Source organism: Zalophus californianus, chromosome 1, assembly GCF_009762305.2.
Source record: "Zalophus californianus isolate mZalCal1 chromosome 1, mZalCal1.pri.v2, whole genome shotgun sequence".
NCBI lineage: Eukaryota > Metazoa > Chordata > Mammalia > Carnivora > Otariidae > Zalophus > Zalophus californianus.
In genome coordinates, this window is record NC_045595.1 from 2,161,668 (window position 1) to 2,171,184 (window position 9,517).

Sequence of the window (9,517 nt, forward strand, 5' to 3'; positions counted from 1 at the left end):
GGATGAAATGTTCTGAATATATCTGTTAAGTCCATCTGGTCCAGTGTGTCATTCAAAGCCATTGTTTCCTTGTTGATTTTCTGCTTAGATGATCTGTCCATTTCTGTAAGTGGGGTGTTAAAGTCCCCTACTATAATTGTATTATTATCGATGAGTTCCTTTATGTTTGTTATTGTTTTATAAATTTAGGTGCTCCCAAGTTGAAGGCATAAATATTTACAATTGTTAGATCTTCTCATTGGGTATTCCCCTGTATTACGATATAGTGCCCTTCTTTATCTCTTGTTACAGTCTTTGGTTTAAAATCTAGTTTGTCTAATTTAGGTATTGCTCCTCTGGCTTCCTTTGATGTTATTAGCATGATAAATGTTTCTCCATCCCCTTACTTTCAATCTGCAGGTCTCTTTACGTCTAAAATTAGTCTCTTGTAGGCAGCATATGGATTTTGGTCTTTTATCCATTCTGACACCCTGTCTTTGATTGGAGCCTTTAGTCCACTTACATTCAGCATAATAATTGATGGATATGTATTTAATGCCACTTTATTACTTGTTTTATCATTATTTCTGGAGATTTTCCTCTGTCCCTTTCTAGTCTTTGTTATATAGGTTCTGTTTTTTTTTTCCCTCTGAATAAGTCCTCTTTAATATTTCTTGCAGGGCTCGTTTAGTGGTCATGAACTCCTTTAGTTTTTGTTTGTCTGGCAAATTCTTTCTCTCTTCTATTTTGAATTATAGCCTTGCTGCATAGAGTATTCTGGGCTACAGATTTTTCCCATTCAGCACATTGAATATATTCTGCCACTCTCCTCTGGCTTCCCAGGTTTCTGTGGAGAGATCAGCTGCTACCCTTATTTGTCTTCCCTTGTAAGTTAGGGACTTCCTTTGTCTTGCTGCTTTTAGGATTTTTTATCATTGTATTTTACAAACTTAAATACAACATGTCTTGTTGTTAGCCTACTTTTGTTGGGAGTTCTCTGTACCTCCTGGATTTGGATATCCATTTCCTTACCCAGCTTAGGGAAGTTTGCAGCTATTATTTCTTCACATAAATTCTCTGCCCCTTTTTTTCTCTCTTCTTCTGGGACTCGTATGATATGAATGTTGTTATGTTTGATGGAGTCAGTGAGTTCCCTAAGCCTACTTTCATGATCCATCATTCTTTCTCTATTTTGTACAGCTTCATTATTTTAAATAATTTTATCTTCTAGGTCAGTTATTCATTCCTCGGTTTCTTCCATTTTTGTGGGCATTACATCCACTTGGTTTCAAATCTCACATATAGCATTTTTTATTTCAGCCTGACTAGTTTCTAGCTCTTTTATATCTGTGGTGTCTCCCTGATGTCTTCCATGCTTTTCTCAAGCCCAGCTAGTATCCTTATGATTGTTGTTTTAAATTCAGCTTCAAGCATATTACTTATATCTGTTTCAATTAGATCCCTGGCCATGACCTTTTCTTGTTCTTTCTTTTGGGATGAATCCTCTGTATTGGTATTTTGTCTAGGTGTCTGTCTTCTTCTGTGTATTAGGAAGCCTGTTATGTTTCCTGCTTCTGAGAGTAATGGCTTTATGAAGAGGTCATATAATGTTTAGGGCCTGGTGCTTCGGGAATTGTCTCTGGTATGTGCTGTGTGCACTCACTGTTGTGTTTTGGCTGCTCTGTCCCTCAGTTCAGTCATCTACAGAGGTCTCCTTGCCTGCAGTGGGGCAGTTTGGACCTTTGCCAGAGTTGGGTGAGATTTAACTAGGTATGCTCTGGTCTGCTTGTTAAATGAGACCTGATGCTATTTCCACTAGACCTGAAGCTTTGCAGAAACTATTGTCAGTAGGCATAGTGTGTGTGTGTGTGTGTGTGTGTGTGTGTGTGTGTGTGTGTGTGTGTGTTGGGGGGGTTATGCTGGTCTTCTGGGGAAGGGGCCCGCTGTGCTGATCCTTAGGCACACTTGCCTGAGAAAAACAGTACCTGCAGAGTGCAGGGAGGCAGGACTTGATATAAGCAGATTAAGTCAGTGTTGGTGCTGTGCCGTTTACTGAAGTTGGTTTATGCTGAGGGGTGGAGTAGGGAAATGGCACCAGCCAGCTCCTTGTCCCCTGAGAAGGGAGTCCATGCTCGCTGCTCTCAGGGAAGCCCTCCAAGAAGAGTGAACAATTTCCCCCTCATGTATCTTAGGTATTTTTCAGATTGCTGTTCTCAAACTGTGTCCATGTTGATTGTCTGCCTGGGGTAGTGCAAAGTACTTTGGGCTCTACACCAGCCAAGCTGTCTGATTTTTAAAACTGCAGACTTTAGGGACCTGCTGTGGTGGGGACCCGTGCTGGTCCTCTGGGAAAGTATCTCACTGTGCTCTTATGAGCAAGCAGCCTAAACAGCCAGTGTCCGGCTTAGCTGCCCTCAGCAGGTGTCTCTGCTCCTATGCTAAGGGGCAGGGGAGGGAAATGGCACCTGCAGCCTCTTTTGTCCCCTGAGAGGCAACTCTGCGAATGTCTTCTCACATAGATGCACTTCAAAAAGAGTGAACAGTCTCTCCCTGTGCCTGTTAGATGATCTTCAGATCATGCTCTCTACCCTGGGATTTTGTGCATGCCTTCAGTGCAGGAGTAGGGCAGCGCTCTTACGGCTCTATCCCAGTCAAGGCTGCCAACTTCTTTAAGTCCAGTCTTTGAGCCACACTGGTTGCAAAAACTCATGAAAATCAGCCCCTCTCATTTTCCAAGCCAGTGGCTTTGGGGAAGTGTTCTCCTTGTGCATTCCCGTGTGTTCCTGTCTCAACTTTCTTTGCAACCATGGCTCCCTTCCCTTTGTAGCACCTGCGATCCATCTCCCCCAGACTCCATCTCCGCACTCCTACCTTCTTCAGGGTGGCCTCTTTTCTCCCTGTACTTGTGCAGTTGCTTCTCTCAGCCTGCACCCTACATTTCTTCTATCTTCATTTTTATTCTCTCTGTTCTTCAGATTGCATAACCAGCCTGTCTTCACATTCACTAATTCTATATCTTGGCAGTTTCAATCTACTGATAGCCCCTGTAGTGAATTACTTCATGACCCAGGGAGTTGATGGTGCTCTGCGTTAGGGGTCTCCAAGACCAACCTCAGGTATGAGGACTCACTACAAGGGCTCACAGAAATATTTATTCCACAGAAGGACTTAGTTCAGAAAAGCTCTTATACACAGTGCTCCAGTTGACTATGGGGAAAAGGTCTGTATTGAAATTAGTGAATAGAAAAGGAACACAAAGCAGAATCCAGGAGAAACCAGGATCAAGCTCCAAGTCGTCCCCTCTCAATGCAGTTGTACATACAGAGCTTAATGTGTGACAACTTTTATGAAATATTTCTAGCCAGGGGAGCTCACCCAGGTCTTTTTATTGAGGGTTAGTCATGAGCACTCCTGTGTGACTGGTCTTAGCTTCTCAGCATCCAGCTCCTCTAGAAGTCTGATACAGTATGTCCCAGGGCCCAAGGCCCCACCTATATACACAGACACTCTTATCAATCCATGTATTCTGAGGGCTTGCAGATTTCCTCCCAGGAGTTGCTCAAGGGCTAGTCCTAAAGAATATTCAGGGTTTGGACAATTAAGATCTGTTACCCTTTTACTGCATACTTTCTAGCAGAAGTATTTATTTAATGTGCATGGCACATCTCTCTGGGTCCTGCTGATAGAAAGGAGTAAGACAAGAGTGGTCACGGTAAATATAGGGTTAAGGTTGACTCCTTAGTGGTGCAGGTAAGCCTATTAGGGTCAGAGCACATATTGTGAGGCCAGAGGATCTGATTTGAACTTCCTGTGAATTGAGTTTAGGTCCCCAGTGCTTTCAGACTCACCCTTCCTCCTGCACACATTCATATGTTTCAGGACTCGGTGGTCTTTGAGGATGTGGCTGTGGACTTCACCCTGGATGAGTGGGCTTTGCTGGATTCTATGCAGAAGAACCTCTACAGAGATGTGATGCTAGAAACTTTCCAGAACCTGGTGTCAGTGGGTAAGGATGGCTTCAGGCCTTCACTTAGTCATCTAATAAACAAGTATCTCTTGTCAGTGCTTTTCCACAATTTGAAATGTGGAAAAGAAATACACTGGTAAGTAAGACAGACATTGTCACAGTCATCACGGACCTACAATCTAATAATGTCTCCATGACAGTGGAAATGTGTCCCTTAAACTGAGGTTTTATTTTTGTCTTGATTCAGACTAGAAACTCCTTTGGCTTCATTAGTGGGGGATCAGCTTCATGTGTTGGTCTGGTTCACAGAGAGGTTTCTTGGAAAACTTTTGATAGTTGTTAGTAAATTGCCTACCATTTTGACCCCTCCTGCCTGCCATCCATGAAGTCCTGAAAGCACTAAAGTCCTCAAAGTCTTTCTTTACTCATAAGTTCCTTCTTCCTTTAATATGTTCATTCACCTTTTTGTTTGTTTCAGATTATGAAACACTGCTTAAAGCCAGTGGGTTGGTTTCTCAACAGGATATGCATGAGAAAAAAAAATCTAATGAACAGAAAATGGCAAAATTCACAAAAAATCATTCTTGTGCCTACATTTTAGAAAAAAATTGGGACGACCATAGCACTGAAGATCAGCATGGAAACCATGCAAGACATCTGAGGTGAGTTGTGTTCACAAGATAAAGCAGTACTAATCCCAGGACAGAGTTTTGGTAGGTCATGAAATTTAAAAAATAAAAACAGCTCCAAATCTATTTGAGAGAGAGAGGACAAGTGGGTTGGGTGGGAGGAGGTACAGAGGGAGAGGACGAAGCAGACTCCCTGCTGAGCAGGGAGCATGACACAGGGCTTGATCCCAAGGACACTGAGATCATGACCTGAGCTGAAGGCAGACAGTTAGTTAACTGACTGAGCCACCCAGGTGCCCCCAAATCTATTTAGAATTCTAAGAAAGTTTTTAAAAACTTGATTGAGACATTGAGTGTTTAAGCATAATTCAGTTAGACACTTTTAGGAAGACCCCACACATGATAAACAGTATGAACAGTGAACATGATAGAAGTCACTTCTAGGGCATTAGTTAACTCTAAGACAATCCACAGAGGGTAGAAAAACTTCCTGTATACTAAAATGCAGTTAGTCATCTGGCTCTAATACTTATTAGTTGCTAATAATAAATCATTAATAAACATAACATTGATAAAGTGTTTCTGACTTTTAACAGAAATCCTGTGACAGGCAGATTCTGTGAAAGTAATGAAAGAAATCAGCACAGAGAAACATGCAGCCGGTTTCCCCATTTTAATTTCTGCAAGCATGTTTCTACTGGAGTAAAACTCTATGAATGCACCAAGTGTGGAAAAGGCTTCATGCATCTTTCTTCCCTGAAGAGGCATGTCAGATCTCACTGTGTACAAAAACCACATCCGTGTCAAGAATGCAAGCAGGCTTGCGTTTGTCATGCACACCTAAGAACTCACGCTGGAGAGAAGCCCTATGGATGTAAATTATGTGGGAAAACCTTTCCTTATTTCTACTCCCTCACTCAACATATCAGGATTCACACTCCAGAGAAAAACTATAAATGCAAGCAATGTGGGAAAACCTTCCACGAGTTCTTCAGTCTTACTAGACACATGAAAACTCACACTGGGGAAAAGCCATATATGTGTAAGGAATGTGGGAAAGCCTTCATTTATTCCTCAATCTTTCAAAGACACACGGTAACACAAACTGGGGAGAAGCCCTATGAGTGTAAGTTACGTAGAAAAGCCTTTCACCATTCTTACTCCCTCACTCAACATATGAAGATTCACACGTCAGAGAAAACCTACGAATGCAAGCAATGTGGGAAGACCTTCCACGAGTTCTCCAGTTTTACTGGGCATGTGCGAACTCACACTGGAGAAAAGCCATACAAGTGTAAGGAATGTGGGAAAGTCTTTATCCCTCAGTCTTTCAAAGGCACATGATAACACACACTGGGGAGAAGCCCTGTGAATGTAAGTTATGTGGGAAAAAGTTTCGACATCCCTACTCCCTTGCTCAACATAAAAAGAGTCACACAGCAGGGAAAACCTATGAGTGCAAGCAGTGCAGCATAGCCTTCCACGAGTTCTCCAGTCTTACTAGACACGAGAGAACTCACACTGGGGAGAAGCCATATAAGTGTAAGGAATGTGGGAAAGCCTTCATTTATCCCTCTACCTTTTGAAGACACATGATAACACACACTGGAGAGAAGCCCTATAAGTGCAAACAGTGCGGGAAAACCTTCAGTTATCCCCAGTCTTTCCAAAGACATGAAAACACTCACACTGGAGAAAAGCCCTATGAATGTAAGGAATGTGGGAAAGCCTTCAGTTAGCCTGAAACCTTCCGAGTACATGTGAGGAAGCACACTGGGGAGAAGCTGTATAACTGTGAGCACTGTGGGAAAGTTTTCAGTTCCCCCAAGTCCTTCCAGGGGCATGTGAGAACCCACGCTGGAGAGAAACCTTACGAGTGTAAACAGTGGGAAAAGCCTTCAGTTGGCCCTCAACCTTTCGAGAACATGTGAGAATTCACACTGAAGAGAAACTGTATAAATGTGAGAATTGTGGGAGAGCCTTCACTTCTTCCAGATCCTTTCAAGGCCACATGCGCACCCACACTGGAGAGAAGCCTTATGAATGTGCACAATGTGGGAAAGCCTTTAATTGGTCCTCATCCTTACAAAAGCATGTGAGGATGCACACTGGAGAGAAACCCCATAAATGCAAACAATGCGGGAAAGCCTTCAAGTGGCCCTCATCCTTTCGAAACCATGTGAGAATGCACATTGGGTAGCAGCTCCAGAAATGCATGTAATATTTGAGTTGGGTCATGCTTTCTAGAGAGAAATTCCATAATTGTAAGTAATGTTGGAAAATCTTGCACTAATTCATGTATCATACTGCAGGAAGGAAATATAGAAGTTATAAATATGGTACTGTTTGTCACTACCTCATTTAAAAACGGACCCCTAAATAGTGAATTTCCAGTTCTTTCACAAATAAGTGTTCATATGAGAAATAATTCTCTAAGTCTTTCAGCTAGAGTGCAGAAGTTTAAAAAGTGGGGTTTTTTTTTTCCTGTTTTTTTCAGTTAATACCATTTTCTTTCTTGGTAGTTTATTTGAGCCATAGTAATTTTAAGTGTGCTTTTAATGTGACAGAAAGTTTAACTCTTACATAGTGTATTGTAGTGTAAGTGACATTGAGCTTCAGATTATAATGTAGGGGACTGACAGTAATCATTTGACTGCTGAGGCATCTACGTGAAAGACCTCCGTCTAGAATAAACATTGTTGGCTATAGAATACAGCTGCCAGCAGAACAACTAGATACAGAACCAGGCCACCCTCCACCAATGAAGTTCCTAATAAATAATAAACCTGTAAAACTCTAGGCACCCCACCCTTGTCCCCAACATACATAGAACACCAGGTCTGCATTCTCTACTTACAGCCTTACTGTGTGGCCCCAGGTGTACTGTGTACTTCCCCAGACTTGTGAGTAATAAACCTTATTCTTCTAAGTTCCACAATGGCTGTTGCTAAGGTGCGTCTTATAATAAGAACTACAGGGAACAGTCCAGTCACAACATTAGCTATGAATGGGTCAGGTCTGTGGGGGCTCACCACAAGCAGTGTGGCCCAGGTGAGCACACCTAGGCTTTCCTAGCTGACAGGATCACTACTGACAGGCTGAGATGAACAAAACAGTAGTCTTTCTTTATCATTAGAATAACAGGACTTGGGACATTTTGCAGTTTTACTGTTCTGGAAGGGCACATAGTGGATATCACTTATGTATTTCTTTCTTCTTACTGAAATACTCGTTTAATGTAAAAATTTGTAAATATACAAAACTCTAAAAAGGGTGATCTTTATCTCCTGCAATTTGCTCTTTTCCTTGCTTCTGCATGTGACTTGGACAGCAAGCTTTGAATTAAGAATAGAGACCTATGACATAATGAAGCGTATAGATAGAGATGGTTATACCAGATTTCCTTATGAAAATGTGGATAAGGCTGGGAATTCAACCTTCCTAAATGTCTTTCCTGTATACTTCCAGGTTAACATTCATTAATTGACAAATTTTCATGAGACATAGAAAGCAGAATGGACACTGCCTTCTAGACCATTACACTGATTCCTGCCCCTTTTAATCAAGAGTCCCCTCAAAACAGACAGCAGGGACTTGACTTTCATTCTCTCAAACCTAACCTGTCATTAGCTCCATGTCCTCCACCAACATGGATACTAAGAAATGTTCTTTTTACTTTTCACTTGGGATATATGAAAATATCCCATTGCAATTACAGAGTGTGAAATCATGTTATAATTTTGCCAATTTAGGCACCATTCATTGAGTCAGTGTTAACAGGTTTGTACAAATTCATGTATTTTTCTTTCTGTTTTTTTAATGTACTTAAAACTTCTGACATTAACATGATTTCATATTCATTCATGATAGTAAAAACTTATTTTATCAGTGTAATCTAGCCAAAGAACACCAGGACCATGCCTGTAGTCAAGGGGAGTGGGTATGTTATGCTACTGCAGTGGGACACTCACTCACCAGGAAGGTTTGTAGGATGCATCAGAGTGTTTTAAGAGACTGACCAGTTTGGGGTTTCTGTGATTTGGAGAAGCACTGAGTGATGTGAGGTTTGTTCTGGATTGGCTACTCAGGTCTGGTTGGTAATCTTCATAGTTCTTATTTGGAAGAGACAAAATTGAGTGGAACAGCTTCGCCTGAGTGGCTCAGTTGGTTAAGCGGTTGCCTTCAGCTCAGGTTATGATCCCAGGGTCCTGGGATTGAGTCCCGCATCAGGTTCCCTGCTCAGTGGGGAGCCTGCTTCTCCCTCTCCCTCTGCTGCTGCTCCCTCTGCTTGTGCTCTCTCTAACAAATAAATAAAATCTTAAAAAAAAAAGAAAAAATAGACAAACTTGGCTTCATGAAAATTTAAAATTCTGTGCATCAAAAGACAGTATCAACACAGTAAAACGTCAACTCAGAATGGGAGAAAACACTTGCAAATCCACATATTTGATGATATTAATATCCAGAATACGAATATATACAGAACGTTTAAAATGCAACAACCCAAAAAAAAAACAAGCTTGATTCAAAATTAATAAATGACTTCAATAGACATTCTCTAAAGAATATATATGAGGAATCTGAAACAAGACAGAGGATCTTAAGGGAAGGAGGGAAAAATGAAACAAGATGAAACCGGAGGGGGAGACAAACCATGAGACTCTTAATCTCAGGAAACAAACTGAGGGTTGCTGGAGTGGAGGGGGGTGGGAAGGATGGGGTGGCTGGGTGATGGACGTTGGGGAGGGTATGTACTATGGTGAGTGCTGTGAATTATGTAAGGCTGATGAATCACAGACCTGTACCCCTGAAACAAGTAATACATTATATGTTAATTTTTAAAAGAATATATATACATGTCCAATAAGCACATTAAAAAATACATGACACCATTAATCATTAGGGAAATGCAAATCAAAACTACAATCTGATACCACCTCAA

At 41.5% G+C, this 9,517-nt stretch overlaps 1 pseudogene; it reads left to right on the plus strand.

Annotated features, from left to right (window-relative positions):
• LOC113916381 overlaps positions 1-7,860 on the plus strand; it is a 30,481-nt pseudogene extending 22,621 nt beyond the window's left edge.
• Positions 7,861-9,517: the final 1,657 nt, after the last annotated feature.